The sequence below is a fragment of the Molothrus ater genome, chromosome 5 (genome assembly GCF_012460135.2).
Source record: "Molothrus ater isolate BHLD 08-10-18 breed brown headed cowbird chromosome 5, BPBGC_Mater_1.1, whole genome shotgun sequence".
Classification (NCBI taxonomy): Eukaryota; Metazoa; Chordata; class Aves; order Passeriformes; family Icteridae; genus Molothrus; species Molothrus ater.
The window spans coordinates 19,913,108-19,927,972 of NC_050482.2; positions in this window are offsets into that span (position 1 = coordinate 19,913,108).

Genomic DNA, 14,865 nt, shown 5'->3' on the forward strand with positions numbered 1-14,865 from the left:
AGTAGGATTGGATTTTGCATTCCTAAGTAAACATTATGTAAACATAATGGTGTAATGTAACCCTGTTTTCTCCTGCCCCATAAAAGAGTCTGACCATTAATTATTAAATAAGAGCTGTTGTTGACTTTGGTATCTTATGTATCCCCAAATGATAATGGCATACTTGATGATCATTAAGATGGAGGGTACAGCAGAAGTATTTAAGGTGATTTCACTGTAATTAAAAACAAAGTGCTTGAGATTTTAAATATGTTCCTTCTGATAATATGTAATAAATACAGTGTTCAATGGGTATTATATACTAGAGTATACTATTTTTTTAATCAAAACTGTTGTTTATGGGAAAGGTAGGCAAGATTTTTATGTTATTCTCTTTAATTGACAGGTGTGACTAGTTTTTTGGTATTCAAGATGCATTCAAGAGTTTGGTATTCATCTGTTTTGAAAACTAAAAACACTTTTGTAAGAAATTCAATCCTGAGGAGATAAGCACTTTTTGTCCTTGGGGAGAGGCACATGTTCTGAAATAGATAGAAGTTTCTGCAAACAAGATTTTTTTTCTTTTAAGAAGTGAAAAAGTTGAAATTAATAGTGTAAAGTAATAGTGGCACCTTATTAGCTTTTCTGTTTAAAATGTGTATTACTGTGCCTCTGCAAAGAACAGTATGCCTGAATCCTCCAGGCTTCAGGAGAAAAGTATTGAAGGACTCCTACATCAGCTTTTCCATATTCTATAATTGTTTCAGCTTCTAGTTTTCTCAGACTTGTGAAATGCCACCTAAAACTGGACTGTCCCAAGAACATAGATGTGTGTCATTGTTGTGGGAGTGTTACAGTAATATATGTATGATGTGCACTGGAATGATACATTAAATATCTCCCCTCAACAGATAGTGAGTACCTTAAGCCAAAACCCTACTTCCAGTTTTTAAGGCCTTTGTATATACAGCTGAGCTCACACAGGGTGTTCTTGGTTTCCACTGTAGTTTAGCCATCTGCTGTGGTGCATGTCAGAGCAATGCCTTAAATGGTGGGTTAAAGAAAAAAAGAAAATTAAAACTGTTTTGCCTTCCTGTAAATGTGCTATAGAATAAAGTATTGTGTTTTATTTTGGCAAAATTAAAACAAAATGATAGGTTAGCAGTATTTCTGCTCTTGGCTTAATTTGGCACTGTGCTTTCCCATTAAACTGTATTCTTCTCTCTTCCTTGTCCTTTCCTTGGTGATTAAGTCTTGCCAGACAGCACTTCAGGAGTAGCTCGACAATTAGACACTGTGTTTAAAAATTGCCAGTACAGCAAGATGGCTTTCTGTATCAAACAGAAGTGTGTTAGATAGGAGTATAGGCTACAGAGAAACAAATGAAGCAGGGGAAAAAGATAGGAAGCTTCTGTTTGCCTTGTTTACCGTCCTTTCATGTCACTTCCATTCCTGGTATGCACTGTGCTTCTTTCCCTTGCAATGCACAATGTGCAGATGCTTACGTGCACTCTTCTTAAGGAAAGGTGGTAGTATTGAATCTGCACATGGGTGCCTAAAGGTGCTGCTCTAGCTGGTGGCTGAGGGAGCTGGGTGGTGCTTTGTGGCTTCTCAGTTCTTTCATAAAACCACACAGGTGATAATGCAGAAGGGAGGTCCATAAAACATATCCTGTGTGTCAGGTCCTAACATGCTTGGGCATGTCTTTATTAGCACAGTAAAGCTAGAGCCCCCAAAATTATTTTGCTTCAATAAAAGTTGGGTATTTGGTGCTATTTTGTGAACAGAGAGAGCTCTCTGTTAATGTGCCTTTTAGTGCAATGATGCTTAGTGGAAGTGTGTGTTTTCATAAGAGATCCATGTATTCCTAACAATATAGCACTCCCCCATCCCTGGAAGTGTCCAAGGCCAGGCTGGATGGAGCTCTGAGCAATCTGGTCTAGTGGAAGGTGTTCCTGTCCACAGAAGGGGGCATAGAACTAGATGATCTTTAAGGTCCCTTCCAACTCAGGCTATCCAATAATTCTGTGATACTCTTGTCTGTCAAACAACAAAACATGTCCCTGTATAAGTGTGGGAAATGAAATCTGTATTGTCTCACCCTTCACAGGAGACTAAAAATAGATAAAAGTTTTTAAAACACCTCTCATTTGCCCCATCTCTGGATCAGAAAAGGGTTTACTCTGATATATGAGTACCAGAGAGATGATGCCAGTCACTGACAGCTTGGAAAGTGATGGCTGTCACAATATATGTGTGTGTTTAGCAGCCAAAAGAGCAGTGAAGCTACTGTAAGGGGAAAGGGGACACAGTGTTGTGCCTCAGAGTGAGACTTTTTAAGCAACAGCATACCATGTTGACACAAAGACAAAACTGTGCTCCAAAGGACAAGTGGTAATGGTGCAAATTTGTTATTTCAATTGGTCCTTGACAGCAGAGTGGCCCTGGGGCAAGGGAGGGTGGCAGGGCCTGCAGCATGACCTGGCAGAGCAGCCCAGCTGGAGCAAGGTGCAGGTCCTGCTGCACTGGAATGCCTGCCCTTGGCACAGAGCAGGTGGCCAGGCCAGCTGGGACAGAGAGCTGAGCCAAACCCATACACAGCCCTGGCAGCAGGGAGCAGGGAGGGCAGAAGCATGAAAATATGCATATTGTCAGCTCTTGGCATTTGCTGCAAACAGCTTTTGGGAAGTCAAGGGCCTTTGGTGGTTTCTGTTCTGTTTAAGAGCTGTGCCCTGGGGCAGTGAAGAGGATGAGGTAGTGAGAGCAGAAGGGTAGCGAAAATCTTCCCTTTGGGTTCCTTTAAATTAATGAGCAAACTGCCCAGATGGCCTAAGTGAGGCAGAAGAAGAAATCCAACATAAACAATTAATTTAGACTGCCTAAACCGAAGAGATCCTTTGTGTGGAACAGAATAGTGACCAAAAGGCATTTTCACCTTGCGTCATTCTGTTTTGGGAAGAGCTCTCTCTGCAGAGTGTTCAGGCCTTGCTGTGGAAAAGAACTGTGCCTGCAGCACTCCAGATGTGTATTTCCATCCTTGAAATAGCACGCTGGTTTTCTTAGGCTCCCTATCTCTGCCACCAGTCCAACAGCCTGTGCAGAAAGGGCAGGTGCTGGCATGGTCAGAGCCAGTCAAGTTCATTATGTGCTGTACTGTCAGTTTTCTGGCAGGTGATGCAATTTCTTCTGTCCAAATTTCTGTGGTCTTGAGGTTGTGCTGGAGTTGCCTCTGGAAGACTTGACATTTATCAGATGTGGTGATTTTTAACTTTAGAGCCAAGGAATTGCTGGTAATAGAGTAGAAAATAGCTGCAGTTAACTTTCTCAGGATGGTCATTTATTTTACTTAAGCCATCACCCATTTTTAAAAACAATTTGTTTGCCAGTCTTCTGTCAGATTTCTTCATTTCAGTAATACAATTAAGGGGTTTTTTAAGTGTGTTATACTAGGTACTGCTTGCCAGGCAATAAGTCATTCCATATACATTCTGTCCTGTTTGCACTGAAAATGGTAACAGTAATATTATCCCTTTTTACTTTATTATATCCAGAATTTAAGTCTTAAAAATGATTGTGTGTTGCAACGATGCATGGCCTCTATGGTAGTGCCCTGTACATGAACCTCATTTGTATATGGAGACATTGCAACCACCACAGAAGAGTCTAGCAAGAGAAAACTTCAAAAACAGATTTTTTTTATTTTTTTTTAAAGTGCCTCACAGCAGATACACATGGAAAGAAACATGTAACAACCAAAAAAAGACACAATAAGTTTTTCCTGAATTTTTTAATAGTAGAAATAAAAATAAATTCATTACGAGCAGATTAATGCTATGTTTTATATTGCTCTGTAATCTTTATCCAGATTAAACAGCACTTCTGTCTGAGATTGAAGTTAACAAGATTTGGTCTGGACCTAAAAGCCAATCTGTATTGTCTTGCTGCCTGCTACCCTAAAATAAGTTACTACTGTTTCCTCACCATGAGAAATGTGAACAGTTCAACATAGTTTTCCCTCTGTTTCTCATGCCCTAGTGTTTGTGTCACTCTTTGTACATCCAGGCAAGGGCAGCATGCTGCCTTTAGTCATAGGCTGCTATGGAGTAACACTTGATAAGAATCAGCCTTTGCATGTCCCATACCTGAAGAAACAGTAGTGCAAGCCTGGTGACAGTGGTTTGAACTGCGTGTTAATGTTCCAAACATGTTCCTTCTATAATTGATGTCTCAGAGAGTTTTAAGAGTAAATTTTCCAGTGAAACATGTAGAAAATTCAACTCTTACCTCATAACACTGTAAGTACATTTTTAAAAAATCTCTTGAATATGGTAAAGCACTTTAAAATTGCATTCTCTCTCTTTACTTCTGTTTGTCCCCAGTGCATCAAACTCCTCATTATTTCTTACAAAAGAAAATTACGTTTGCAATCCAGGAGCAACCTGTGTTCCAAAAATGTCTATTTTAGTAATTCTTGGTGCTCTTACTGTAAAATGAATTTGCCATTTCTTTTTATTTTTTTTTATACTGGGAGTTTTTGCACTGTGCTTGTGGCTGGAAACCCATAGCACATCAGACCTTGCAATTCACAAGCCTGAGGCTGCAGAAATCTGTATTGAAGAAATACAGATAAAATTTGTATCAGCAAGCCTTCTGCTGAGTGATAAATCCACTCTTCAGGAACTTACCTCATGCAGTCTGAAGATAGGGCCTAGATACAAAGAAGTAAATTCACTCTTCTCAGCAATGCCATTGAAATTCAGATGTTTTCCTAGACACTGAAACACTCAGTGAAAACTACTCCTAGGGCTGAGTACTCCATGCCCAAAGAGGAATGTAATTTAAATTTTTGTCCACCTTGTGGACTTTACAGAGTTTTTGAGGCTGTAGATCTGTTTAAGAGTTTCAACTCTTTTTTTTTTTCCCTGTCTCCTTTTTGTGCAATAGGTAGGTATGTATGCAGAAAGTCCCACAACATGTGAGGAGGAGGTTAATGCAGTACCCTGAGTGCCTGTATGTAAATATAGACAACTAATGTATGTTAAAAGTATGAATAAATCCACCATTTCCATGCAGCCAGGTCTGTGGATTTACTTACCTCATGTTAAAGACTGGGAAATACAAAAATGTTTAAGAACATGAGGAATGAAACCATCCCAGTTTCTCTTTAAAGGTTATCCCAAACATTAGCTTCAAAAAAATATCTGTGTACTGTTTGCCTCTAGAAAATTAACTTCTTTCTTATTGAGTATTTTTGTTACTTTGAAATGCAGCTGCTTTATGCAGTACTGATACAGGCTCTGTGTAAGGACATTCTCCACTCTCCACTGACTGCAAAGCTAAAAATCCCATTAAAAGCCCAGGAGGTAATATGATTTTTTTTTAAATGTTCACAAAGTGCACTGTCTCTACATCAGTGTGTATTTGCATACATGGGGCTGAAAACCTTTAAATGATTACTTTCAGTCAGGTACACATTGAATCCCTTTCTCCCCTTTTACCACGATATTACAGTTTCAGTGTGAATTTTTGAGCAGCTGCTGCCTATTTTGTGGTACATGTATGCAGTGTCTGGATCCATTAACACCTCAGTGGTTCCATTAGCACAGATAGAATGAGACAGGTACCTCAGCAATTATTCCACCTCACTGACATCTTCTGCATCAGCAGTGCCTGGGGAGGCACATACCTTCCTGTCCCTGGCAGAGCAGGGAATTACTGCACAGCCTCTGCAGAGCCACAAAAGCATTGTGTTTAAAGAAACCATGTAGCCTGATCCAGCTCCTGCTGCCAGCAGTTCCATGCTCTGTATTTCAGATTTTGGTAGAGCCACTCCTGCTTTCCACTGTGTGATACAGAGCGAGTTTTATACAGCACCTTGTTTCTTTCTTCAGAAAATAGGCTTTTGCAGGTTTTACTAGTTGACATTCCTTTATAACACTATTTTCTAGTTTTACTTCTTTTACTAATCAAAAATTTGTATTTGTCTTACATTCACATAAGAAAATACACTGGGATCTAATATCATAAAGACTAATTTTCCTTTTGTGGCTTTAGAATCATGATGAACGTCTACAGCCCACAAACAGCTGAATGCCCAGAGGCAGCATTTTATTTTCTGCAGATATTACCTGTGTTGCTTGACTTGACTGTTAGTTTTTACTTTAATTTTTCTTCTTATGTGAAAATGTCATTATATCCAAATTTAATTCTGCTCTAGCAGAAGCTTTATTTAATAATAAAATTTATTTAATAATATGTGTCTAACCTTTCTTCATCAAATATCTTTGCCGTTATTGTCATATATCTAGAAGCTTGTGAATAAGCATGAAAGTTATTCATATGCTGTAATTTTCTGTATCAAAAAACTAACAAATACATATTTAATACCTTAGAAAAGCCTTCAAAAGAATCTAGTACATCAAATAATTATTTTTGAGTATATCAACCAAATTTGTCATTTTGTCCAAGTGTATTTGATACAGTTGGCTTCAGATGTGGCTTTCTGGGTTCCTGGTATAAATCCTGCTCTTCTCTCTGGTTTCTACCAAAATGCATCAGTTACAAGAAGCTTTCCAGCATGGTGAAGAGCCAGAAAGCTTCCAGTTCTTGCCAGCAGAAAACATGACATGAACTGACACTAGCAGGGTTAGGAGGAAGGCACATCCATTCCCCAGCCTTCATCCCAGGGGGTGTCTGCCATTACTTTGTTGGTTGGCATTAGCTGTGACACACAGCATGTTCTCTGTAGGTTCTCTTCAGGACAGACTACATGGCCCATAGTTCCACTTCAGGGTTCAAGCAGTTGAGTTGAAAATAGTTCAGATTACTTTTTCATTAACTCCTTAATAAACAGTTTGCAGACCGTTTCCTTTAATTTGGGGGGTTTCATGTAACTATTTTTGAATAAGCTGTAGTAGATAATGATGGGATATAAAGTATCTCCTCATTGATTTGATCTTCTTGCTACTTTCCAAAGAAAATGCTAATTTGCTAATTTAGTGTAACTTTATTTTCTGCATCATGCCTGACAACTTTACCATCCCTGCCCACTGTCTCCCCTGTTCAGCTCTCAGGGTTTCATCTCTTCCAGGTTTGTATAAGGAACTTTGCCTCTTGTCTCTTCCTGGACAAACAAAATTGATTTGATCCATAACTTCAGCTTCTAGCCTTAGGCATGCTCTAGCAATAGGGGCTTGTGTCCACATTAGTATTTCATAATATAAATTCAGAATAGTGAGAAATTATGCAACCACTGATATTTACTAGTCAGAGGTAAGTAGTTCACCCAGGATACTCCTGGAGATCTCCACATTACTACGCCTAGATTACAGAGCGTCCAGCAAGAGCCCACTTGTTAAGCCATGCACAAGTGCAGACCATTTACACACACAGGAGCAGTGCTTTAGCTTTACTAATGAGAGTATTTCCACTTCTGTAAGTGTGGCTGGCTGTGTAGAGCAATAAAGTTAAGAAAGTGCCTTAGGTTATAGAAGCAAGGAGGTAACCATCAGCACCTGCAGGTTTGCCAAAAATAACATAACACTGCACGAATTTAAGTTTTACCCAAGGCTTCACTCATAGGATTACAAGAAAAACCTGTTATGTGGATAGATGAGAATCCAGCTCTTCATTAAATGTGTTGCATGTAATCTCACCCTAATAGCTCTCAGGGGGAACATCGCTTACAAAGCTCAATGTTTGCAGCCAGGAATGGAGGGACATGATTTGCAGCTACTGTACAGCATTTAACCACACTACATCCCCAAAGTATATATTCTTTCTGGGTTTGGGTATCTTTCCAGATGTAAGACAGACATGAAATGCTACCTGTGTAGCATAAAGCCGAAGAAGAGGTTTAGTGTGGAAGATCACCTAGTCCATCCCCCCTGTTCTGAGCCTGTCTAACAGGGTCTGGTTGCTCAGGGCCATGCATACAGTTGGATTTTTAGTAGTTCTGATATTGCTCCTTGCTTTTAAGAATTTACTCTTTCTTACTTTTATTTGAGTTCTAATTTTTTTGAGAAGTGCTGCAAGAATTTTCCCTTTCTCAGTTCTTTACTTCAATCACTTCCAAATCTCTGAGCTGAAACTAAGCCAAAATATTCTTGTGTAAGCAATAGTCAAAGGGGAAAAGATGATTATGAGTTCTTGAATAGTAAAACCAGATATTTTAACTCTTTCTCATTGTTGCTATATTATTATTCAAAACTGCTGTATTATAAACTGGCCAAAGCACTGGTTTTCTTGGGAGTTTTTTTTCCAATCTTGTTGGACATGTGTATTTTGGAATCTGTGAGAAAATAGGTTTACATCTGGAAATTAATGCCAGGAAATCTCCATTTGCCCATTTGCAAACATTAGACAGCAGAAGCCACTGAAGATTGTATTTTGGTTCTGCATTACTTTTTCTGGGATGTAAAATGAGGAGTGTCACCAACTGAAGTTCCTGGACACTAAGTCCTTCCAATATCATGGAACATGTCTTGTGGGTAGGCCAATGCCTAAATTCATATGCAGGCAGTATCTGCAAAAAGATGTGACAAAGGCTGCCTGACCCCCACAACTCAATATACAAGAAATAATTGACCTTACAAGGTAGGTAGATGTTGGCAGATCTGACACATCTGTACATGTGGATGCCAAGCTTGAGACCAGTAAATTACCTTGGCACCATGCTTGCTGTTATGCCTGACGGGCTCCAGGCAGCAGCTCTCATGGTCATGCTGTGCCTGTGACAGTCTTGTGGCAGTTGCAAGGAGCAAATCCACCCTCCTCCATGGGAATACAGAACTGCTCCCAGGAGGACACGTCCCTGTGGTGCATTGTGAGACTTGGTTTTTTGTAGCAGGCTCGAGGGCAGAAGTTTGTTGGGCTGCCAAGGCATATGGCTTTGCAGGGCCTGCACACTGGTTGTGTTTACTGGCAGCTGTGGCTTGGGACAGTGGATCAGAGGGACAGTTCATCATTATGTGAATTCACTGAGTATGGAGACTGAACACAGAGCATACAATAAATCTGACAAACAAGGCAAATGCTGCATTCTTATCCATCAACACTTCAGAACAGCTGAACAAGACACAGCCTGGTAGGTGGGATGGTACTGCCTTGCTGACATGGGATGACCAGTAAAGGCTCCACAGTGTCTGGAGGATGGTGTGGCTGCAAGGGAGGTACTCCAGCCTTTCAGGGCCATGGAACATGACTGACAAAGTCCATTCAAGTACTGAAACAGGCTCTCAGCTATTGTACTTTGCAATCCAGTACACTTAGAAGATTCAGGGTGGGGCTGGCCTGTGCATGTGGAACACAAAAGCAAAATGGTACTGGCTTGAAAATCACCTGGATGTTAAGACTGTACATACAGCTATGACTTGGTTTTGTCACAGTCTGTAACTGCAAAATTAGACATGTTTTACTGGTAACTTACAGATTTTTAATGTTCTTCTGCCTTGTGGCATTTTTTTATTTGAGCACTCCTGGGATGAGGGCACTGTTAATTTTTATGGAGTATTTTGTGCTTAATTAATTGTAAGGACTTAGGTAGCTGAGGGCTTTTATTTTTCTTTACAGAGTAAGATATCAATTAAAATGTAAATCTTTACAATTGCTTTCTTTGGGACATGGAGATCCCTATAATTGAGCTGTGTCGATTATTCACTGTTTTCAAGTACATTAATAATAATGTGTTGGTGCAGCCACTCCTTCTTAATTCCTTACAATTAAATGGACAATGCTAGTTAAAAACAAGTAATGACTCCTATGCATTTTGTCAGTTTATGCAAAGGGGGTTAAAATAATGAACAAAAAGTGATGAAAAATGGAGGAGCTTCACTTACTTTCTCATCCCTCCTCATTTCCTTTCCATTTTACATCTTTACTTGACTATGTGATGCAGGGATAGCTAGAGGCTACATGGATGAGACTTGTTTCTCCCCTTCATTTGCTTGAGCTTTCCTCCCTGGAATTGCCTTCATACTGCAGTAGCAAAAATGTAAAGGCCAGATTACCTCCCTGTTAAGCATCTGCACAGGAATGTTTGCAGAATGTTTGCCTCTCTCCAGAATGAGGTAGAAAGTTCAGATCCCCACTGCAGGGAGAGGGAGCTTGTGTACTCATAACCCTGTTTATGAGATCCTCATAACAGGATCACAGACCCACAAGAAAACTCTCCTGACTCCACAAACCTGTGTTAAGTTCTCTTCTGTTTGTCCTGCTTTTCTCTCCTTCCTGGAACACAGCCTCTCTCCTTTGCCTCTGCGGCAGAATGTTCCACAGCTCTCCTCCTAAGCCCACACAGGGGAGCAGCAGGATGCTCAGCCTTCTGGCAGCACAGCTCTTCGTGCAGATCTGAGAGCTCCCTCCAGAAGCCACCACGCTAGAATTCCTTAATAAACATGCAAGAGAAGGAATCCTTCCAGTAATACTTCTGCATGTCGAGATGTAGAGTTAAAACCTTCCTTCCTCTTAATATACCATTTATTTGAATGTCAAAGAACAGAAATAGCAGGGTAATAATTGATCATAACAGAACGCTCTGAGCAACTATAAAATTACATTAGCATTTTCCTTTATTTTTCATTGAAAATTCTGAAATCCAGTAGTAGAGGAGACAATGTGATATCCTAGGGATTTTTCACTTATCCTTGGAAGTGAAAAATCTGAGCCTTCTTCAGCATGAAGAATTTGAATATGTAGTTCTCAATAAAATGCCTTATCATGCTGTGAAATAGGCTACAGCAATGTTCTCTGTCTGCCTTGCTGAAGCAGAGCCAGAGTGCAGCACAGTGCAAGATTAATGGCACCAGGGGGAGGGGACAAGCTATAGGGGACCTATGTGTAGTACAGCAAGATGAGGACTCCCAGCAGTTTATGTGTTCTGGAGAGTTTTGTTCCTTGGCTCTAAATTACATTTCTGTATTTTAGCTTCTGATGCTCAACAAGCAGGACTTAGAGCAGATATGAGGGCTCTTATCCCTTCACTTAAGGCTTAACAAAAAGAACCATCATCATCTCATCTGTGCTTCCTTCTTCATTTGCATTACAAGTTTACTTCTACTTTAAACACTCCTTGGTACAGTGAACTGGAATTATGACTGCCTTCCATGTGATACTTAATACTACCGTCTGGCAGAATGAAGCCTTGCCTTTGCAAGCTTCAGAGTGGAATTTGAAAGAATGTTGCTGATTGCAGTCTGTACTGAGAGCGAAGCGTTCAGTGTGTGCTTTGCTTTCTTTTGTCAGAATTTAAAATTTTGAAGCAAGAGACTAAAACAGGAAACAAGCTCTTCTCTGTCAGCAGAAAGATACAAGTATAAAGACCACCCTTAAATCAATATTGTCATGGTTTAACCTCAGGTGGCAGCTAATCTCCCCACAGCCACCCACTCACTCCCCCAGTGGGATGAGGGGGACAGTTGGAAGAGTCACAGTGAGAAAACTCACAGGTTGAGATAAAGACAGTTTAAAAGTTAAAGCAAAAGCCATGCACACAAGGAAAGCAAAGCAAGGAATTAATTCACCACTTCCCGTGGGCAGGCAGGTGTTCAGGCATCCCCAGGAGGGCAGGGCCCCATCACTCATAGCAGTGCCTTGGGAAGAGAAACACACTCCATCACTCCGAGTGACCTCCCCTTCCTCCTTCTTTCCCCAGCTCTATATACTGAGCATGATGCCCTGTGGTCTGCTATATCCTTTGGACCATTTGGGGTCAGCTGCCCCAGCTGTGTCCCCTCCCAACTCCTTGTGCACCCCCAGCCTCCTTTCTGGTGGGGCAGTGTGAGAAGGGGAAAAGGCCTTGTCTGTGTAAGCACAGCTCAGCAACAGCTGAAATATCCCAGTGTTAACAACATTGTTTTCAGCACAGATCCAAATCAGAGAACCATACTAGCCACTGTGAATATAGTTCATTCTATCTGAGCCAAAACCAGCACAAATACACAATATATTATGTCTTTAGTCTCCTTTGATGTAATACAAATTGCCAAAATTAAATTCAAATAAATTTTTAAGATGCTGTTTTCTTGGGGTTTTTTTCTCCCTTGGTATTTATTAGTTTCTGTACTTTCAGTGGGCTCTGTCTGAGTGTCTCTTCAGTCTCCCATTGCTGATTCCATCTCCAGGTCCCATGCGCTACCATGCCAACCTTTCTAACACTGTGCACATTTCTGGCCACAAGCAATCTGTATGCAGCTGCAGTCTCTGCTACTGAAGTGTTTCAGCCCTGTGTCTTCAGCTGCAGTACTGAGCCCACTCAAAACTTTGGGCTTGCACCACTGCAAACTGTCTTAGTTCTACAATGATCACTGTTACAATGACACTAGGAAAAAAGCATTAAGCCAATGCTGAAAAAGCCCCACATCACAGGACAAAAAGTACTGCCCATTTAATCTTCTTCATTGTTGTGGATAATCAGAAAGTCTTGGGAAAATGAAATGGGTTTAGATTTTTGCATATAAAATAGCTTTTAAAATAATGACTGTGGTATCTTATGTGTCTGACTCTGCTCCTTTAGACTGGAGACCTGATAACATAACTAATACTAAAAATGTCTATTGATTAGTGTACACACCTGTAAGAGACTGATACCACCTTACTGGCTAATGAACAAATGTCTGATATGAGCAGGACTCACTCACAACTGGATCACTACAAGACAACAATTCTGAGTTACAATTCTGTTGCCTGTTACTCATACTGCTAATTCACAACTGCTGTGCAAGCTCCATCATGCCACAATTCCCTTCCCTTTTCCACTGACTATTAGGGCACAAGCCTGTCCCTCCTCACCCCACCCTTGCACACCAAGTCTTTTGGTCACAGACCTGATGAGAGTGCAGGAGGTTATTTTCTTAGGGGTGTTGTCTGCCATCCTGGGGGACCTGGGTCACAGAATAGCTTTACCACTGTAGGTGTTCACACTTCTAGAACCAGAATATCTCATCCCTCTTTGTTGTCCACAGGAATATTCCTAATGCCTGTGTTTTTTTAATTATTTCCTGGGGTTTTTTTTTCCTATTTAATTAATTCCTAGTGGTTATTTACCTGAAGCTACCTTGTCACCAACCCTGCACCTTTTTTTCTCTGCCTAGGGTCCTCCCAGACAAATAGGACTTATTTAATGACATGCTTCTGATTATTTTTTCCTTAGTGGTCCCAATTCTGCTATATCCACACCCAAATTTGGTGTTTCTAACACTGTTATCCAGGCACCTTTGATCCAATATGGTATTGCTTATACTGCTATGCTATCTAGATAGTCCCAAAACTCCCTTTAGACCCTCGTTCAAGCTGGTTACATTTCCTCTATACCATATGCTTTTTGAACAGAAATATGTTATCTTACTTCAGCCTTGACTTCCCTACTAGCTATTTAAGCCAAGCAGTTTCTTGATTTATGCAGAGACAGCTTGCATACCAGAACAACAGAATAACCCATTTTGTGCTTATACAATCTCTTTGCCCTTGAGCAGCTTCAGTTACCCTCCAGGTTCCCATGGTGGCATTAGCTGGTTTTGAAGTCTGAGACTCATGTTTGAGTCTCTGGCTCACAGTAGGCATGTAAGGAATGTTCTTTGAGGAGCAGTTGAGTACTTCAGGCCTCTCTAGCTTGGAGAAAAGGCTGAAAGGTGACCTCATTGCTACTGAGGAGGGTAGGTGGAGGAGGAGATTCTGATCCCTTCTCCATGGTATCTAGTGGTAAGGTCCCATGGGAATGGTTCAGAGCTGTCCCAGGGGAGGTTTTGACTGGACATTAGGAAGCATTTCTTTACTGAGAGGGTGAGAAAACACTGGAACAGGCTTCCTAGAGAGGTGATGGATGCCCCCAGCCTGTCAGTGTTTTAGGGGTGTTTTGACAATGCCTTTAACAATCTGCTTTAACTTTTGGTCAGCCCTAAAATGGTCAGGCAGCTGGACTAGGTGTTCACTGAATCTGAAATGGTCTATTCTACTCTAAACCCCAGAAGAGACCCACTAGCAAGGAGATGTGCATTGCAGCAAAAAATACTTCATTGATGTCAGCAACCATATCACATCTTGTTGTTAAGAGTCACTTTTTCTTCCCAGGGAACACAGAGCCTCCTGCTACTGCCAAAATGCCAGGCTGCATTGCCAGTTGCTCCTTTTCACTATCATCTGGCATCTCACCTCACTTACCACCAAAACCATCACCTCTGAGCTAAGACCCAGTCACAGCTCCCTGCCATCTGCCAGTTGCCATTTCCAACCCCACACAGTCCTGTCTCACGGGGAGCTCTGCAGAGGCAAGGCTGCCCTCACCAAAGCTGTGCCTGCTGCTCACACAGACAGCACCTGCACAGCCATGGCAGCACTGACTGCAAACCTGCACTGGGGAGAGCATCCCTGCCAGCACAGGAGTAGCTGAGCTGTGCAGGGCCACACCACCCCCTGGGTGGGCTGATGGGGTAAAAGACCACATGGATTTGAGTCACAGCCCTGCCTGAAGGTAAGAAAAGCTCCACAAGTGCTTCCTAGTCCTTCTGCTCCTTGACAGTGTTAACAGGGAAACTGCATCCTTTCCATAAATTCGGCGTGAGGAACAGCATGAAAGATTCATGGTAGCATGACCAATTTTAAAGCCTTCAGATTAAAAGGCAGCAATTCTCATGTTACTGGGAACTGATAAGGATAAGGACAGCACACAGTCACCCTTGGGGAAATGGCTAAGCTAAGACAAGCTGCACTATAAGAGACAGTCAGTGGGATTCATGTGTAAACTCTGGACACCTACAATGTGTAAATGATTCATCTCATTTGGAAGAGAACATCTACGTTTGGTCACATGAACTGCACTGTTACATTTAGCTATTTCTCCTCCTACATGGTTCAGAATAGTGCTCTGCAATATCTCACTCAGGCACCTGTGTG